We start from the raw sequence: 17,696 nt of genomic DNA on the forward strand, positions 1-17,696 counted from the left end.
TAGAGTCCAGAATCATAATAAAACGACATGCTTATTGTAAATTACTGCGTAGCCACTGTATTGTGACTTTATTAATTTTGTTTTCCTTGAGTTTTTTAATAGTTACTGCAAGCATATTGTTGCATATGTATTATCCTGTTTCTAAACGTGCTTTCAATATAACTGATGAACATTCTTTTAGTGAATTACCCCCACATGAGTTGTCCTATAGACTTGCGCTGCGCAACAACACCTTCATTAGTATGTTACATCATTCCCATCAGACTAGTAATGCCACCAATTGTTGGGTGTGTGGCCGACTCCCTCCCTATCAGAATAACAAAGGAGTTCTGCCTTTCTTTCCACATCCGTTCACACACAATGGCTCCTGTGGAGCATGGTTTAGTTTATTAAATTCCATAGACCCAGACACAGCAGTTTATCAACAACATTGGATATGGGGAAATCTGAATCTAGTTTTATTCAAAGTCTGTCACCCTAATAAGGAGGGTCACCCCAGTAGAACAGGAACTGATTTAGAAAATGAAGTGTATAAATTAGGTAATTTTACGCCTAATCTTATGATTTTGAATGTCAAAACCGAAGTTGAACCAATTCTGCCCACTATGTCAGTATTTCCAGTTAAGGGTGAATTATGTGTAAGAAAAGTTGGTTCCATACACATGGGCCATAGCCAATGCGTTACTACAGTAGAATATAGTGATCAAGGTAAATCTTCATTTAGAGCTTCTCGCCATTCTTACTTTATATGTGGTCAGACTGCATATATGCGTCTGCCTCTAGATTGGGATGGTACCTGTTACATAGCATTCCTTTTGCCACCTGTTTTTCTAGCTCCCCCTGATTATTATCGAAATGTTCATTTAGTACACAATAGAGAGCGAAGAGATCTCCCAGTTGTCGATTATACTGAGACGGCATGGGACAAGTATGTAGATTTCAATAAAGGTATCTTTCCCTATATAGGTACAATATCAAATAGTAAGCTGATACGCAGACTAACCAAGACTCTTGAAGCTGTAGTAAACGAGACTATAGCCGCCCTAGGCAATCTGACAGAAGAACAATCAGTGATGAGAATTGTTGTTCTCCAGAATCGTCTTGTCCTTGACGTCATCCTGGCCGATAGGGGCGGAGCTTGCAGGGTCATCGGATCCAGCTGCTGCATATTTATACCAGAAAATTCGCCATCTGTATATAAAGCTATAACACGCCTTCATAAGATTGTGAGCCAGATACACGAGAATCCAGGCACTTGGACGTGGTCCGGGTGGTTTTGGAGTGTGATATCAGCCTGGGGATGGAGAGTTCTATCCTTCCTAGGTATTGGCCTTCTTATGCTTTTCAGTTGTTGTTTATGCCTGCAATGTGGACCAGCGATTTGTGGTCTGTGTGCCACATCATGCATTCCATATCACAGTTCTCGTTCAAAACACCGGAAGAAGAAGGAAGAAGAAATGATGCTCCATGAGCAAATCGATGGAATGATGAAGATTGATATCTCTTAAAGGGCAAGTAGGGGACAAGGAGGGAATGTGGAAATGTGGATTTTCCTGATCAGTTATGTCCCCTATCTTGGACCCCAACGGTTCTATATGCATGTTACAAATACATGTATGTTCCCTCCAGTTCCAGTTTCTAAGAACGCAAATATATGTGTGTCTACCGTCGACATGTTCTCTGTCAGATCCGCCATCAATGGGCTGGATATTCGATTCCTAAGTATGAAAGGCCACCGACTTTATATGGCTAAGTTACTCCATTTTTACAGTTCAGGCAAGTAGGCCCGATTCTGTCCTCAAAGCCTTTCCCTGCTCTCTGTCTCTGACAGCTTCAGCTTGAGCTCGCATCTGTATCCATGAACTTTGTCCTACTCCCTGTGCAGCTAACGGTGCCTGCCTCGGCCAGTTTTCGCCTGCCTGCCAAGAAGCTGTATTTCACCTTCGAATTATCTATCTTGCTCTTCAGCCGATGCATTCCTGTCTAGTGATTTAGGTAAACATTTCCTTTAGCTCACAAGCAAAGGACTCAGCCTTTCCGTCCTCCTGCAAGTGATTCATAGCCCTGCTGCCATGGAAAGTTTTCTGCCTCTCGCATCTCATATAGACACTTAGGCGTTTGTGCACGCACACAGTCAGTATAGACTAGATTCTGTCCGAGAGTCCTTCCTTGTGGATAACATAGTTCTTTAAACATAGGATGTTAGATATGATTTGGGATTAGGTTGACTTGACCCCCCAGACTTTTCGTCTCCACATGTAGAGCTAAATGTCAAGTCCCTTCACCCCCTAGTTGCACGTCACTCACACGTCATGCTGCTGCGCGCGCATCTATGCCAAGTATTATCTTATAGATCCACCTATGTCTGATAATCCTAACCAATCATGTTTCTTTTATTCCTTATTACGCCTAGTTTCGATTACGTACCTGTTATGTCACTTTTCTTATCAAATGTTACGCCTTCTACATTCGTTTCATTGTAATGTACTTATTATAAAAATGCATGTCTGTCAATAAAGTATTGTACTTCACTTCCTGAACCCTCGTGGTGACGGAACCTGAAGGCCGCGACTCGAGTCGGCCATTTTGAGTGGAATAAAGCCCATTTAGAAAACCTCTTATACCACGGATTCTGCCTCTTGTTATTTTGAGCTATTTTACTTTATTTTAAGATTCCGTATGAAATTCAGTCCGGTAAAGAAGATTTTATTTACCACAGTAGGAGGGTGAACAATAAACCCAATACCTTGGACTCTGAGCATGGCCAAATTAGCTCTCAGCCTATAACTGGGCCATCTAGTCACTGACTACATACTACAATTTGTTTCTCAGGCATCACCGAAAGATGTATAGCAACATCACCACCACTTTTGCTAATGATATTCGGCCAGACAGCATGAGTGGTAGTACTATCAAGAACACAATAGATTTGTGTAAGCCTGCCAACTGTCTGCTCATTTTAAGTTATGTTTTCACTTCTCAAACAGAATCTCACAATATCCTAACAATATCATAGTGTTGGCTTTGAGTCCCAGGTGATGAGGTGTCAGTGACCAGCTATTCATCCAAAACGATTCAGGGTTGATAGTAGTATTCCTGTTCTGATCTCTCGGTCTTGGATATATACCAGCATGTTATCTGCATACAGTGACACCAAATTTGTAACCCTCCTGATTTAAACAAAGTGCGGAGATATTGGTATAAAGCACACGCCAAGGTCAGGGTAAATAGGAAAGGGGACAGTGAGGATCCCTGACTGATGCCTCTCTCCAGTGTCTACTTTTGAATATATGGAAGTGATTGTCTGAACTTGGACTGTGGGGTTCTTGAACAAACACCATATGCAGTTGGCAAATTTAGGGCCAAATACCAGTCAGTGAAGAACCCTGGAGAGGAAGCCACATGACACAGTGTAGATTGCTGTCTCCTCATCCAGCAAGGTAATGGCAATTTTAAATGGCAATCTCACATTTCCTTCATTAGAAGGATAATGTGTGTCAGGTTGCATGCCATCCTTATGTGCAGCATAATCTGCAAAGGTCCTTATAGATCAGTTCCATGATTTCTGCCTGTATTCTATTTGCCAGCAACATGCTGAACACATGTATGCCTGAATCTAATCCGATGAGTGGAAGGTAAGTCTTGAAGTTTATGAGATTCTTACCTGGATTTGGGGCCAGTGTAATCCTTGACTCAAACAATGATTTGGAAAGACATTCAAATCCACCCCATCAGCAATATTGCCCACTACTACCAATCATCTAATATCAGCATTAGATGAGTAAAACTCTGCTAGGAAACTGACCCTGTCAAATGAATTTCCAGTTTTAAGCCCAATATGACATATATGAATTCCTCCCTAGTTACGATGGCCTCTCCAGTTTTATATAGCGCAAACTAGACCCGAAGATATCAGAACGCTTTACATGAGCACCAGTTACTTAACAGACAGAAACATTCATTTTTGTTAGGCACGGGAAGATTAAGTGATTTGTCCAGAATCACAGAATGTTGAGCGTCCCTTGTGCAGAGACTCAAACCTGGTTTTGCAGCTCTGTTGTCGACCGCCATAACCGTTAGATTACATTCTCTCCCCAACTTGGCATCTATAGCATTATCAGTGTCCTATGGATAGGTATCTAGCATCCTTAGGTAGTTAAAGAATATCCTCTCTATCCCCTCTTGCATTTATATTAAACTCCCTGCATGTCTTCACTGATGGAACTCACATGTATGGAGAGGTGGAGATAGTGTCACTTTAGTAATCACTCCATGATTCTTCCTGTTTTACCCCATTTTCTATGAAAAAGCTATATATATAAATTCGCAACTACTTCAAAAAGCCAAGAGTTTATTTCACTTTAGTGAGAAAGAGCTGGGTGAACAATAAACCCAATACCTTGGACTCTGAGCATGGCCAAATTAGCTCTCAGCCGATAACTGGGCCATCTAGTCACTGACTACATACTACAATTTGTTCTCAGGCATCACCGAAAGATGTATAGCAACATCACCACCACTTTTGCTAATGATATTCGGCCAGACAGCATGAGTGGTAGTACTATCAAGAACACAATAGATTTGTGTAAGCCTGCCAACTGTCTGCTCATTTTAAGTTATGTTTTCACTTCTCTAACAGAATCTCTCAATATCCTAACAATATCATAGTGTTGGCTTTGAGTCCCAGGTGATGAGGTGTCAGTGACCAGCTATTCATCCAAAACGATTCAGGGTTGATAGTAATATTCCTGTTCTGATCTCTCGGTCTAGGATATATACCAGCATGTTATCTGCATACAGTGACACCAAATTTGCTGAGGTAACCCTCCTGATTTAAACAAAGTGCGGAGATATTGGTATAAAGCACAAGCCAAGGTCAGGGTAAATAGGAAAGGGGACAGTGAGGATCCCTGACTGATGCCTCTCTCCAGTGTCTACTTTTGAATATATGGAAGTGATTGTCTGAACTTGGACTGTGGGGTTCTTGAACAAACACCATATGCAGTTGGCAAATTTAGGGCCAAATAAGAGTCAGTGAAGAACCCTGGAGAGGAAGCCACATGCCACAGTGTAGATTGCTGTCTCCTCCTCCAGCAAGGTAATGGCAATTTTAAATGACAATCTCACATTTCCTTCATTAGAAGGATGATGTGTGTCAGGTTGCATGCCATCCTTATGTGCAGCATAATCTGCAAAGGTCCTTATAGATCAGTTCCATGATTTCTGCCTGTATTCTATTTGCCAGCAACATGCTGAACACATGTATGCCTGAATCTAATCCGATGAGTGGAAGGTAAGTCTTGAAGTTTATGAGATTCTTACCTGGATTTGGGGCCAGTGTAATCCTTGACTCAAACAATGATTTGGAAAGACATTCAAATCCACCCCATCAGCAATATTGCCCACTACTACCAATCATCTAATATCAGCATTAGATGAGTAAAACTCTGCTAGGAAACTGACCCTGTCAAATGAATTTCCAGTTTTAAGCCCAATATGACATATATGAATTCCTCCCTAGTTACGATGGTCTCTCCAGTTTTATATAGCGCAAACTAGACCCGAAGATATCAGAACGCTTTACATGAGCACCAGTTACTTAACAGACAGAAACATTCATTTTTGTTAGGAACGGGAAGATTAAGTGATTTGTCCAGAATCACAGAATGTTGAGCGTCCCTTGTGCAGAGACTCAATCCTGGTTTTGCAGCTCTGTTGTCGACCGCCATAACCGTTAGATTACATTCTCTCCCCAACTTGGCATCTATAGCATTATCAGTGTCCTATGGATAGGTATCTAGCATCCTTAGGTAGTTAAAGAATATCCTCTCTATCCCCTCTTGCATTTATATTAAACTCCCTGCATGCCTTCACTGATGGAACTCACATGTATGGAGAGGTGGAGATAGTGTCACTTTAGTAATCACTCCATGATTCTTCCTGTTTTACCCCATTTTCTATGAAAAAGCTATATATATAAATTCGCAACTACTTCAAAAAGCCAAGAGTTTATTTCACTTCAGTGAGAAAGAGCTGGGTGAACAATAAACCCAATACCTTGGACTCTGAGCATGGCCAAATTAGCTCTCAGCCTATAACTGGGCCATCTAGTCACTGACTACATACTACAATTTGTTCTCAGGCATCACAGAAAGATGTATAGCAACATCACCACCACTTTTGCTAATGATATTCGGCCAGACAGCATGAGTGGTAGTACTATCAAGAACACAATAGATTTGTGTAAGCCTGCCAACTGTCTGCTCATTTTAAGTTATGTTTTCACTTCTCTAACAGAATCTCTCAATATCCTAACAATATCATAGTGTTGGCTTTGAGTCCCAGGTGATGAGGTGTCAGTGACCAGCTATTCATCCAAAACGATTCAGGGTTGATAGTAGTATTCCTGTTCTGATCTCTCGGTCTTGGATATATACCAGCATGTTATCTGCATACAGTGACACCAAATTTGCTGAGGTAACCCTCCTGATTTAAACAAAGTGCGGAGATATTGGTATAAAGCACACGCCAAGGTCAGGGTAAATAGGAAAGGGGACAGTGAGGATCCCTGACTGATGCCTCTCTCCAGTGTCTACTTTTGAATATATGGAAGTGATTGTCTGAACTTGGACTGTGGGGTTCTTGAACAAACACCATATGCAGTTGGCAAATTTAGGGCCAAATACCAGTCAGTGAAGAACCCTGGAGAGGAAGCCACATGCCACAGTGTAGATTGCTGTCTCCTCATCCAGCAAGGTAATGGCAATTTTAAATGACAATCTCACATTTCCTTCATTAGAAGGATGATGTGTGTCAGGTTGCATGCCATCCTTATGTGCAGCATAATCTGTAATGGTCCTTATAGATCAGTTCCATGATTTCTGTCTGTATTCTATTTGTCAGCAACATGCTGAACACATTTATGCCTGAATCTAATCCGATGAGTGGAAGGTAAGTCTTGAAGTTTATGAGATTCTTACCTGGATTTGGGGCCAGTGTAATCCTTGACTCAAACAATGATTTGGAAAGACATTCAAATCCACCCCATCAGCAATATTGCCCACTACTACCAATCCTCTAATATCAGCATTAGATGAGTAAAACTCTGCTAGGAAACTGACCCTGTCAAATGAATTTCCAGTTTTAAGCCCAATATGACATATATGAATTCCTCCCTAGTTACGATGGCCTCTCCAGTTTTATATAGCGCAAACTAGACCTGAAGATATCAGAACGCTTTACATGAGCACCAGTTACTTTACAGACAGAAACATTCATTTTTGTTAGGCACGGGAAGATTAAGTGATTTATCCAGAATCACAGAATGTTGAGCGTCCCTTGTGCAGAGACTCAAACCTGGTTTTGCAGCTCTGTTGTCGACCGCCATAACCGTTAGATTACATTCTCTCCCCAACTTGGCATCTATAGCATTATCAGTGTCCTATGGATAGGTATCTAGCATCCTTAGGTAGTTAAAGAATATCCTCTCTATCCACTCTTGCATTTATATTAAACTCCCTGCATGTCTTCACTGATGGAACTCACATGTATGGAGAGGTGGAGATAGTGTCACTTTAGTAATCACTCCAGGATTCTTCCTGTTTTACCCCATTTTCTATGAAAAAGCTATATATATAAATTCGCAACTACTTCAAAAAGCCAAGAGTTTATTTCACTTTAGTGAGAAAGAGCTGTGTGTTCTCCAGGTGGAAGTTCTTCCCTCAAGTTTTGTTATGTCTTTCTGTAGAGATTCTGTTAGTCCCATCACCTTCTCAGAACAAAGACCGTGATGACCACCTTCATGGTGATCCATTCAGTGCTTCTTGGTGTGCTTGTCCTAATGGATCCTTCAAATATCATAATTTGGTGATCATTAGGTAATCATACCAGCTAAAGACTCAATGAAGGATGCCTAATTCTACCTGGTGGAAAGACATCAGCAAAGCTGCACATATTTGCTCTCTTCCACAGCTATTAATTATGAGAACCAACAAACAATTGTTTCTAAAATAATCTTTCACAATAGGGCGATAAGACCATTACAAATGTCAGGCACTGCGGATGAACATTTTTTCCTATGTTTAAGTCCTGTAAGAGCTGCAGTTGGTGGTGCAGAAAGCAGGGTCTCACTAAAGGCCAGGCCCGGCACCCCAATTCTAAGCCTCGAGTGTACAAAGTTCGAGCCTAATTGGTGTCTAGTGAAAGGGGTGCTAAACGCAAACTTCTAAAAAGGAAATCTGTGGAAATTCCGCATTTTTTGTTAGACTTAATACCAAGCAAAAACTGACACGTGTGTCTCAGTATACAAGCAGTAAAACGGAAATATAACGAGTATGTTCAAAATCAACAGAAAAGTCTGTCACGTTTGCATGTCCCTTAGTGGTGTAGACGACGTGCAAAGGGATGAAGCCTTGGGGGCGGTTTCAGCCAGACATGTTCAACATTATGTGTAGTAAAATAAGACTGAAAACAAAATAATTCAATGTAATATGTATAGAAAATAAAATAAAAAAGAAATATTCTCAAAACCGTTGATATGTCAGGCTCCTCCACCTACTGCATTTAGTCACTTTTCCCATGTTATAAATGACGCAGAAGGGACGCAAGGGGCTTGTAAATCTGCCCCTTAGTCTGTGTTGCAAATAATGTGCCATGGCAGGAGATATCAACCACCTGGTACCACTCATAGAATAGGTAGTGTACACTGCTTAAAATAGATTTGCACAGCTGTTGTTCAGGCAATAGTTGCTTTCAGTATCAACAGCAATAGTACATAGCCTTTCCACAGCTGCTGTCAGGAAAGAACGGGGACCCATGCCGCCCCGTCAAGTTAATTAGAATGATTGGAAAGAATGACCTTTTTAGCAGGATACATAATTGCATTGTCATGGCACATTATTTGACCTTCTATAGACTGTCTTCACACACCACTAATGAGTACTTTTTGTCTACTGACAGCTGAGATATTGTCAAGCATAAGAAGAACTGGATTAAAACAAGATATAAATGAACTATTCAGAAAAGAAAATAATAGATAATTAATAGACAAATACTTCCACCTTCTAACTACAGGTTCCATCTTTTCTTGATTTTCAAAATTTCATATGAAGGGAGCAGGATTGTGCCTCTCAAGATGCAGGAGGATTGACCGGGGTTCACCACCATGAAATGGATTCCGTCATTTATTTTTATTGGCTTTGGTAACTGCTTATTTTGCTTTTATTTGGCTAGCATAAGAAATAGGGCCTGAAATTAGAGGATCGGTTACTCCATCACAAAAGAGATGGATATACATTATTAAAAGCAGATTATATCCTCAGTAGGCCTGGGTGGAGTTTGCGAAGTCGCGCTATACAGAACTCTGGGAAGTGTTAAAAAAACTCTGCTGTGTTAGGCAGAGTTCAACGAGCAGGCAGACCTGCTCACCGTGCCTGTTCCTGTTACATTTCTAAGTGTGCACCAGAAATTGCTCACGAATGGCACTGCGCGGCTTGCATGGGTGCTGCAATTTTGTTTGCTCTTCTGTTCATGGTGCTGGGCCTGTTTTCCAATCCTTATTTAATCTTTTCAATGCCCCCTCCATCTAACTTAGATACACTTAATTTGTATTTATTGTATTAGTGGGTGTTTTTGTGTCTGTGTATTTGACATTTTCATGACTTTTTAAAAAATTTCCCTTTACTTCCTTATTTCTTCCTTGCTTTGCTTTCATCCTTCCTTTTCCTGTTTCTTTTCTCCCCCCACCCAGTGCCATGGCAGAGCGGGGAGACCTGGAGAGCAGCAGCACCAGGCCCCACTGAACAGCCAGAAGCAGCTGCCTACTTTGTGCACAGCGCCACTGCCAAGCTGTGCAGCCCTGCGCAGTCATTTGCGAGGTGGTGGTGGCAGCACTCTTTCTTCACCCTCAGCACCACCTCCCTGCCATGCTGGCAGCAGGCCTGGGCACTGGTGCACTCTCTGGGACCGTCATCTACATTGGGAGAGGGTGCGCAAGTGTATGCACTGCTCCACCCAGGTTCAACACACCCAGCAGCAGCTGATGCACTGCTGGGTAGATATCTTGGACCAGTAGTAGGCCTTGCTTGACCTGCTAGGCATCAAGATTGCGGGGCTTGGTGTGTAAATATTTGTTGTGTTTGTGTTCTACAATGCTAAAAAAAAATCATTGAACTTCAGTGACTCAGAGTCATCATCATAGGCTATAGCTCTGCCCCTTCATTATGAAACATTTTGGTTGGCTTGACTACCTGGCTTTTCTAACATTTTCAACCAACAAAACGGTCATTGTTATATTTTAGAAAGAAGATGCTGCTAACTGAACTGTAGTGATGTATTGCAGTTGTATTTTTTGGATTAAAACAATTAAGGGGAGGCATTAGTAGCATCTAGAAAATGTGCAATTTTTAGATGGACAGACCATCACCAATCCTGGCTCAAATTCCGCTGTAGGTTGGAGGGGGAGAAGCAACATAAGGGATGGGCGGTGGTAAGTCACATTGCTTGCCCATTGACGATTACTATTATACTTACTTGCTACAAGGGTGTCATCTTGACTCGTGATCTTGAGCTCCCTGCTATAGCAGCTACAGCAGTGGTTGTATTCTTATGGCCTCTTCTATCTGCAAGTCTGCAAAAGCTCACATGATGGATGCTAATAGTGATGGCATGATGGAAATGGGAAAGAACGGAAGGTTAAAAGAAAGAATGGGTGAAATGGTATATGAGTGAAAGGATGTGTAGGTAGGTGAAAAGATGCATGGGTGGGTATTACTTAAATGGATGGATAAATGATAGGATGGTTGAAAGAAAGGGTGGATACGGAATGTATAGATATGGATTGGAAATGTTAATGAAAGACTGAATGGAGAATATAAAGCTTAAATCATGGTAGGTATGGGTGAATGTTGATGATTGAAAGGTTGAATTAATATTTGCTTGGATGTATAAACAAGGGAGCTCTTCTGAAGAGGGGCATGCTGCTAACCTACTTTGCTTACTTGGTTTTATGATGGTCAAAGCTATGGTTCAAAGTGGGGGCTATTTAGATTTTTGGTCTACCCGCATGACTCACTGTATTTGTTAAGTGAGGCAGAAATTTATCCCACCAATCATTGTTCTTCACCCACTCTCTTCCCATGGCATTTCACCACCCATGACTGAAGTGCAGTATGGTTCAAGTCATGACTGCAGTGTTGGCTATGCAATGTGTATCTGCTTCAGTCAATGCAGCATTTACAAAGTTTTCAATGCATTGCAAACCAAACACACAAGGTGTGTTTCTCCTCACCCACTCAGTCTGCTCTTAGTAATTGTCTTGCTTATTCTTTCCTAAGTTCTTCAGTCCCAGCCTATTAAAACATTAAAAAATGTATACTTGTCATGTGCCACATTTTTATGGCCATTTGAAGTGATTCATAAATATATTTAATGCTTTCCCATAACAGATTTCCGCCAGTTCAAAATTTTTCCTTTCAACTTTCGGCAGCTGCAGTGACTGAAAAAGCTAAAGCTTAGTCACATGATGATGATCGGGGACAGTGCACTATTCTATAGCAACAGTTCTACCTACCTAATCCCTGTGCATTACCCTACAGTAAAGTAAGTCAAGTTTCCTTTCCTTACTGGTCAGGGAATTAATTTTTTGGGAAATAGTTTTGGTAGAGGGCGAGGCCAGTGAGTAAAGTGGGACTACGGGCCTGATTTAGAAGTCGGGTGAGGCAATACTCTCTCACAAATGTGCCAGATATCCCATCTACCTTAGTAAAAATCCTATGGGCTTGATTGTGGTCATAATATGGCAAACGGGATATCCATCATATTTGTGATGGAGAGTTCCCCTCCGCTGACTTCTAAGGGCCTGATTTTAAATTTGGCATGAGGGATACTCTTTGACAAACGTTCCAAATACAATGTATACATCCTGTTCCTTTCCCTGTAGCGCAGTGCATTGTTTTCTGCACTGTCTAATTACAGCATACAGGATATCCGCATTTTATACGTGAAGTGTGTGGCATATTAGCCTATTTAATATTAGTCTGCCTCTATGGAGTCAGGGTTGAAAGTAAAAGGCATTTGGGGAGGAGCCGGGCCATTGGAATGTAAGTAAGATGATTGTCAAATACAGCTGGCCAGCTGCAGACTGCAGATAGTAGCAAATGGCCCAACATGCTTGCTAACATGCATACATTAGTCTGGCATACCAACTGCATAGTGCATAATGCCTTACTCATTAAATAGAGGTAATTTATTTTTCCACAAATAGTAAGCACTGCTACTGTGTCCCCTACTATAGAATTTTGAACAAGTACTGGTCCATCCTCACCAGCGACTAGGCAGGAGATAGCAGCCTGGCTGTGGTGACAGAGGCTGGAAACCACATAGTCAGAATACCAGCCTATGGTGGCCCCAGAGGAGGAAAAGGCAGAAGTATTTGCCTCTGACCCAGGCCCCAGTTCAGCAAGCCAGCCACAGACTCTAGCCTCCCGGCCATTTTATTGCCGCTGTCAGCTAGGGTCTCTAACTGCCACTTCTCTCAGTGCACACCCGCCCCCTCATTCCAGCACCTCATCCTGTAGCAGATTCATCATTTGGTGAGCTGCTTCAAGAGCCATTTGAGTAGGGTTGAGCAGAGTCTCGACCAGCTACAGACCAGAATTGAAGATGCCCTCTTCTGAGCCCTTTTTAAAAATGTTCCTTTGGTGAGAGGGACTGTTGGTGTGGGAAGGGATTTGAGACCGGGTGTTTAGGACTTTTCTTTCTTGGGACATTGGTTGGGGATGAGTTGATTTGTTTGGGGCGAGAGGTGGGCCGGTTGTGGGTGGAGTGGGTGAGTTTCTTTTTGATTGTTAAAATAAAGGGAAGATTTATTTTTATATCATACTTTATACCTGAAGTTGTTCTTTTGTGCTTTACTTTTACGTTGCACTGCTGCCTTTTTGTGCAGCCTGTTTATTTAAATCTATTTCCAAAGTGTATGCCAGTTATGAGGGTATGCTGTCATTCCCTATATTGCCTACAAAAATATGGATAAACAATTGCTTACCTCATCTGCAGTAGAAGTTAATTACGTACAAAATAAAGTTGTTCACTTCACCCCATATTTTTCTTACTTAAATAGTTTAAGTGATGGCTGGCGGCTGCTCCCTCTGTCAAACTTCCAACACCTTACTGGAGGGTTTCCCAAGGTGCCTTCTTTAGGCTAGTTTTAGTGCACTAACATGTCAGACATCACAGCACGGTCCCACTCTGAAGGGGTGATCTCAACTGAAGGATTAATCAAAAGGATTACAGGAAACTAAATTGAAAGAAAAACTGAGAGTTAGTAGGTTATGCATATACATTTATATTATAGCTAAGAAAGACTGAGGACAGACTTCTACCACCCCGGCACTTCAAAAAATGCCACATAACATGACAAAAACAAGCAATAGTAAATTATTTTGCGCAATGGTGAGCATAGAATTTGAAAACCAACGTTATGAAATCCTCAAAATGTACTTCAAGACAAGGTTAAACATTTTATATTATGCTTGACAAAGGCCTGAATAATGTTGACATTGAGGAGTGGCATTTTCACTTATGTGTGGTTGGGTAAGTGGGGCTGGTATGGGCTACTGAGCAGGTAATAGAAGATCCTGCAATGAGTTGGTGTCAAATTTAGCCACATCTGCCCCACCATGTGTGTGATCTATTTGGTCTAAATTAAGACACACACCAAAACAAAATCAGACAGACATGAGGAAGAGGTTTAGGGGTTTGATGAATGGATGGGAAAAGGGATTTGGAGAAAGGTGTGACAAAGACAAACAACGCAAGAACAATTTTGCACAGGGCGATGAGCAGCACATCATCATCAACAATCTGTTGTGGATGTTAACAAAGGAATGAGCACGACACAATACAGTTAGATGCATTGCAAACAGTCTTTCTGCCCCAGAGACCCAAGTTAATAGATATCTAAATTTTCTGTCTTCTAGGTCTGAAAGAAATCAAATTATGGAGGAGCGAATTTAACCCATCCTGTTCTGAAAATAAGATTGTTAAAAGAAAAATGATACTGTATTGCCAAAGTGGTTGTTCCATCTGTATTTCCTCTGGCATGTCCGTCACTCTTGGGTGCCTGTCTGAATGTGTCTGGTAGGTAAGCAGGAGTGTTGTGCTCAGCTTTTGCCTTTCTTTCATATATTCAGGAGAAGAGAAGGCCTGTGGATTGTAAAACAGAAACTGTATTGTTGGGTAAAGGAAAAGCACAAAAGAAAGTAAAGCTTCATGAGGAGTGTACCAAGAAGACTCAGAGGCAGAGCAAAAAACAAGATGAGTTGGTTTTTCATTCCAGCGCAATACACACACTTAGCAGCATATCCCAAATGAATGCACCACTCTTTATTGCACATAGCTGAGTACTAGGCCTCATAGTCATGATTTCCCTTTGAAGTTGATAACTTCTTTCTTTCAACTGTTGATGAGGTACTCCTGCCATGAGTCTATTCATCCTCTTTCTGATTTTGAGCAATTCTGTCCCAGTTTGGACCCAAGCAAGATAGACGTGTAGTGCACTGTTGAAGAACAAGTAGAGAAACAGAATTTCAGTATTTTGTATAGATTTGCATTTGTTATCTAAATTGACTGGTCTGTTCTCTGAAGAACCCAAAAACGGAAGTGGACCATGCAGGTACCTTTTTGCGAATTGAATTTGTAAAGGTCAGTCACATTTAGAAAAAAAGATCACCCATCAGGCAACAAATGTTGCAGTTCATCAAAATCAAGTTTACTATTAATTGAACACCCTGCCTCACAGTCTTTCACCATATAAATCTTAAATCCTCACTCACAATCACTCACTCATTGTTGCAATAGTTGTAGTTACCTCTTCTCATCCAAGTACAGGTAGGTTAGGTAGTAGGTACACAATTATATCTTTCATGCAGGCAGCACATTGAAATTTGGTATTGACGACTTTGTAAATCAATGATCTTCTGGGGCAGCCCTGCTAAGTGATGCAAAAAAAAAGAAAGGCATGCGAAGGCAGAAAGTCATGAAGGATTTGTGGATGCTTCTTCACTGCACACTGGCCCAACTCCAATCCTGCCATATATGTAACTAAAAAGTGGTGGGGCAGCAGAAATTGACACAAACATAATGTCCAATAGCTACTTTTGTTTTCCAAAGAAAGAAGTTCAAAGAGAAATAATTTGAAAAGTTCCATGGTGGCACTGGCATACTTAGTCTGGGAAGTAAATTTCGACATCAAACTTAGGTGGTTTTCCCACAAGTTGATCAACTAACACACTTGATTCTGACCAGTCATCCTCTTCCTCCACTTCCTGTACTGTTTCAGGAACAATGTATTTGCGTGGTAAGAAATGTTGGTAGACTTTGATCATGGTTAATCTTTCAATGTTTTGAGGTGAGAGACTGGTCCTTCTCATTGTAACAACCGCACCACCTGCAATGAATACATGCTCAGCAGACACCCTGGCTACAGTACAAGCCAGATACTTTAATACAAGCCTGCTGAGCTCTGGTTTTTAGTGGATCTTCCCACACCAATAATCAATGGGTTTTGATCCATATAGACCTCTTTTGAATCATCCAGATTCTCCTGGAAAATCCTCTGAATGGTCATTGGTCACTGGTGCTGCCACTAGCCCTGGGTGGAATTTGCGAAGTTCTGCTGCGCAAACTCCACGAAGTGACGAAAAACTCAGTGAAGTTCCGCAAGTGGCGGAGTGCAGTGTGAACTGCTGTTCACGCTGATTTTCCTGCTGCTTGGGAATTTTACCCGAGTGGCAGCTTGTGCTCGCCAACTTACCGTTGCTGAGAGTGAGCAAGGAAAAAATGAGGCCTAAACAGAGAAACTCCCCTCCATTTGTGGAGTTTTCAAAACTCATCAATACGCGGAGCTCTCGAAGTGCAGAAAGAGTTCTGCTAAACAGAGTGGAGTTTTTTCCCCGTTTGCACTTCCCAGCAGTAAGTTGGCCAGTACGAGCTGCAGTTCAGGTAGAATATTTACCGAGCTGTTGGAATTTCAGTGTGAACAGCAGTTTGCACCGCACTCCACCGCTTGCGGAACTCTCCATGGATTTTTTGTTTTTTCGGGGAGTTCCAAATGCAGATCTCCACAAACCCCACCCAGGTCTAGAAAAAACTCTGCTGCACTATGCAGAGTGGAGTTGTCTGCACTTCGCGAGCTCCGCGGAGTAGTGCAGAATACTTCTGAAACTTTGCGAACAGATTGGAGTTCACTGCCAAGGCCTAGCTGCCACTTGCTCGGCCTCTATTACTTTCATCTCTGCACTGGACTTAAGACCTTCCACTTGAAACCAAGCCAATGTAGAGGTTGGGTCTGAATCTTCTGTTGTCATTGTTCCCAGTGTTCTTGGTGCTGTTATCTGCTGCTGTGAGACAAGACTGCCCTCTCAGGAAGTTGAAGGGGACACCCCAGAGTGGGACTGTAAGTTTCGGCTGTTCTTCTTCCAGGTCTCCGGCTTGCTCAACAATCTACCTCTTGCATTTTGAATCATCCCCTTCAGGAAAATGAATGAAATTGGGCAGAATTGTTTTGTACCGTGGATTAACGAGTGTGGCATAGATGTACTCTTTGGATGAGATTATGTCATTGTGCAGCCTTGCATCACAAACCAAGCAACATATTAAGCTCTTAACCAAGGCATGCACTTCTGGGTTTTTGCTCACACCTTCGAGTGCAAACCTTTTGGACACCAGGTTGGCTCATCGTACTGTTCTCCTTGCTAACTTCCCATGTGAAAACCTCAAAAGGAGTAGCATCTGTGTCAGGCATTTGACTAGGCCCCGCTTCTCCTCATCCATGGTCATAGCTTTTCCAAATTGCATCCCCTCCTCTTTGAATGACAGTCATTGATCTGTCTGTACTGCTCAAACAGATGTTGCAACATGTAATAGGTCGAGTTCCAACGTGTTGGAACCTTCTCCATCAGGGCTTTAATTGGTGCTCTATTAGCACGCTGAACAATCCACAACTGCTTCCAGCTTTAAAAGGATGGCTGAAATGAGTGCAGATTCTTCTGCAGGTGGTCAGTATGTCTACTTCTTTGAGAAAGTCTTGCACAACGACACTGACTTAAGGCACTAAATGAAGGACCCTGACATAGCCACCTTCTGCCATGGCCTTGACTATGCTACTGCCATTGTCCATGGCAAAAAATCCTGTTCTGAGACCTCTGGGTCTCAGTCATTCAGACACCTTGTTGTTAAATTCATCCAAGATGTTTGCAGCAGTTTGTGAATTCTCCATAGCGGATATGGCTTCTATTGCATGCACTAAATCAAAGTGGAGTGGAGCCAAGAGCACTCTAGAGATCTGGCACAAATATGTAGAAGACCTTCATCATAAGAGCGTAGCCGTGGCATAGCCAGCTACTATCGGTTTGCTAACAGAAGAAAGGAGCACGTGAGGAGACTTTTAAGTTACCCACGATCGGAGGGCGTAGTGGATATTTTGGTAGACCGGACTTTTTGGGCTGATGCTAAGTGTTTTTAGATCCCTGTAAGCCCATATGTTAAAGAGAATTCTGAGGGGTAACGGTTATAATACATTTGTGATATTACATCAAAAATGGGGGCAACCTGGGGGAGCTGATAAAATAATTTCAATGAGAAAGACCCCGGGTTTGTTAAAATACACAGTATTTGGATGGCTGAATCACAGCAATTGA

Source organism: Triturus cristatus, chromosome 11, assembly GCF_964204655.1.
Source record: "Triturus cristatus chromosome 11, aTriCri1.1, whole genome shotgun sequence".
In the NCBI taxonomy this organism is placed as follows: domain Eukaryota; kingdom Metazoa; phylum Chordata; class Amphibia; order Caudata; family Salamandridae; genus Triturus; species Triturus cristatus.